This window comes from Oryctolagus cuniculus, chromosome 10, assembly GCF_964237555.1.
Source record: "Oryctolagus cuniculus chromosome 10, mOryCun1.1, whole genome shotgun sequence".
Classification (NCBI taxonomy): domain Eukaryota; kingdom Metazoa; phylum Chordata; class Mammalia; order Lagomorpha; family Leporidae; genus Oryctolagus; species Oryctolagus cuniculus.
The window spans coordinates 48,422,121-48,425,656 of record NC_091441.1 but is presented as its reverse complement, the minus strand read 5'-3'; the positions used below and the strand labels follow the sequence as shown (position 1 = coordinate 48,425,656).

Below are 3,536 nucleotides of genomic sequence, written 5' to 3'. Positions count from 1 at the left end.
GGGGATCCTCAATAGCTGAAGGGTTTTGTTTTCTTTTTTTGCTTTTGTTTTTGTTTTGTTTGTTGCTGAAAAGTTTCAGAAGCACATTATAATTAAAGGTTGTAGCATTTCTTTTAATTTATCAAAGCATTGCTGCAGAGGTTGTAATCCCGCAGTGATCAGATTGTTGACTTTAATGCTGTGCTCCATTTGAGGATTGTATTCCATAATATTGTCCTTTAACACCCACACAGTTGGAAACATACTGGCATATTTTGGTAATGCCCATGTTGATTGTCCTACTTCCATTTCTTCTTTGCCTTGCTTTCTTCTGTAGATGACTCAATGAACTCTTCCAATTCCTCACTTGTTGTCATTGCTCAGTGATCTTGAATATGTTCTTCTAATTCTTTGACAAGCACATTGACGAATCCAATATGTTTTGTTCCATGAACAACTTTCCTAACCTCTCCATTGACCCCTGAGAAATCGGTAAACTCATTCATTAATGATTTCACTTCATACATTCTGATAGCAGATAGTTATAGTTTCTGCTTTTAACACATCCATTGAGGCTTTGATAAATATTTTTGCATCGGCCATAGTGAATGATTTGCCAACACTGCATTGTCTAGATGAGGCCTGCATCAATTGCTGAGGAAATGTGATTAAATAACATCAAATGTATGTGGCCTTGATAAATGGAATAATGTCTTGGTCAAGGAGCTGGAGCAAAAAGGTTGAATTGGGAAATAAAAATACAACCACAATATATTATTTAAATAGTAAAAAAAAGTTAGGATGACCAGGTGCATTTTCTATATTTAAAAGGACTTTAAATTCCACCTCATCTTGTTCCAAGTGATTTTTATTTTATTTTTTATTTCTAGGATGAAGCATTGGTGAAATGATTCTATATACAAGATGGCTGTCATCTTGTATATACTTTCTGATTGGGATGACAGAACACAAGTAAGTTTTGTTTGTGATTTTGAAAGGAAAGGGACTCTTTAATCTTTATACAGCATCATCATTATAGGCCATATAGCATTGCTACAATGCCAGAGGTAATCTGTCTTTTCATGCTTCATGATGCCTCCTTTGCTCTTTTATGAATGTAGGTTCTGTTGGACATTTTCTTCCACAAGTGCTACATTTCATTGCAGTTGAAGACTTCCTTTTGATGGTAGATTTTCTCTTTAGTCAACTTGTTCAAACTTGGAATGAGTCAGCATTTTCTTCATCAGCAGCCTCGGCCTCTCTAGCAATTTTAGGTCAGTCCAACCTACGCCTAAACCCGTATAACTATTTGCAATAAATGGCCTGGCATCACTCCTTTCAGGAGATCCCTCGCTAAGATTTTCATACAGGCTCAATGATTTCTGTTGCAACAAGTTGCTGTCAGTTGAAACACATTTTCTGTTCCTGTGTTCCACTCATAAATTTAACACATCTATGAACTTTTTAAAAAGATTTATTTATTTACTTGAAAGTAAGAGTTTACACAGAGAGAAGAGAGGCAGAGAGAGAGAGAGAGAGAGAGAGAGAGGTCTTCCATCCACTGATTGACTGCCCAGATGTCCGCAATGGTCGGATCTAGGCTGATCCTGGCTCCGAAGCCAGGAGCCATAAGCCCAAGGACTTGAGATGCCTGCGCTTCAGGCCAGGGCTTTAACTCTCTGCAGGTGGCAGCTTTACCTGCTATGCAGCAGTGCCGGCCCCCACATCTATAATCTTAACTAAACACTTATTATACGTGGTAGGTATAACTATTTCAGTTTGTCTTATGACAGCAAAACTGATGTGGGTTCTTTTGCCTTCAGAATTTTATAGATAAGCGATTAGTTCTTATAAATCTGAGCAACCTCAACGTGATTTTTTCATGGCTTATTAAGTATATAACTTTTACTTCTTTACTTAAACAAAACATCTTACAACTTTTTTTAGCATATCCAAAGAGCTACCATCACTATTCTTGCATTCCAGGACTATTAAGTGAACTAAATGTTACTTGGACACTAGTACTACAATACGGTGACAGTGGAACTATTAATCGATTACTAAGTGAATAGGAGGCATGCAGTGTAAACAGTAGGGATAAACTGGAAAAAAAGGGATGATTTGTGTCCCAGCAAGATGGAGCAGGATGGGGCACGATTTTATTTCCCTACTTAGGGTGCCATGCAACTGAAGATATATTATTTCTGGAATTTTCCAATTTATATTTTGGACTTGAATTAATGATAGATAACTAAAGTCTTAGAAGGGTAAATCACAGATAAGATGGGACTGCTCTGCCTCTTTTCTTTTCGGGTACCAACATGTAAGTAAATAAAGGTGAAGAAATGAATTCACTGTCGGCCTTCAAGCTCCAGCGACGCAAGATGGCAGCCACCACGGGCTCGGACAATTTACGAAAACAGAATATGCAGCCTTAAAATAGAATGTGGACCCAAATACCCAGAAACACCCCCCCCCTTTTGTACGATATGTAACAAAAATTAATATGAATAGAGTTAATAGTTCTAACGGAGTGGTGGACCCGAGAGCCATCTCCGTGCTAGCGAAGTAGGAGAACTCATACGGCATCCGAGTGGTGCTATAGGAGCTGCGGCGCCCGATGATGGCCAAGGAGACGTGAAGCTGCCTCAGCCGCCCGAGGGGCAGTGCTATAACAACTGGCCCAGGCCCAGCCCAGGCCGCACCCTCCGCAATAGGAATCTTCTAGGTTCATCCTGTAGGCCTCAAAGTACTGGAAAGGAAGCTCCCATGCAAAGGCGATTTATCTAAAGACACTGTAAATGACACTAATTTTTTGTCCATTTGAAATATATAAGTTGTGCTATAACATCATCCTGTCGAGTGTAACCACTGTCCACATAGCTGAACTTCAGGATCAAGAACACATTTTTTCAGTTGAGGCCCATCGTCAGTGGTGGGACACGGCTAACTCAACTGTGAAGACACATCACAGGGATCCTTGCTGCTGACGGCCTGGCCTGGCCCTCTGCTCCCCCCGCCCCGCGCCCCCTCCACGACTGCCCTCCAGCGTGGGCTGCCTCCTGAGAGTGGAGCTGATGGTTTCAGGGGACTACTGTTGAGTATGGGGGTGCCTTGCACTCTGGTACCTTACTTTTTTTTTTTTTTGAATGTTAAATGATGTTCTTTCCAAGCCATTGTCCTCTCCCCTCCTCCACTCCCGCCCTGGGCTGAAGCAGAGATTGTAACTCACCCCCACCTACCCCACCCCGTCCCCCTCGGAAATTGGCCTTCTGGGAGGAATTCAGGGCTTTCCCCGGATCTTTCTCCCCCCCAGTCTTCATTGAGGGGCGCTGCTTTCCCCTTCCTCACGGCCCCCGGGGCCCTGCCACCCTCCCACCCCGCATTCCCCATGCCCGTCCATGCATAGGTCAGAAGCCATCAGAGAAGGCTGGAGGGTCTCTGATGTCCTTCGTCGAGCTGGGACCCGGCCTGGGAGATGAAGGCCAGGCCGCAGCCCTGCAACCCTCTGCCCTTCAGGTTCTGAGGGGGGACAAGAAGGGCGGCGGGGTGCCCGC

The 3,536-nt window shown here is 43.2% G+C and overlaps 1 pseudogene; it reads left to right on the top strand.

Moving 5' to 3' along the window:
* Window positions 1-2,334: 2,334 nt before the first annotated feature.
* LOC103349316 (ubiquitin-conjugating enzyme E2 variant 1 pseudogene) lies at window positions 2,335-2,769 on the top strand (annotated as a pseudogene).
* The last annotated feature ends 767 nt before the right edge of the window (window positions 2,770-3,536 follow it).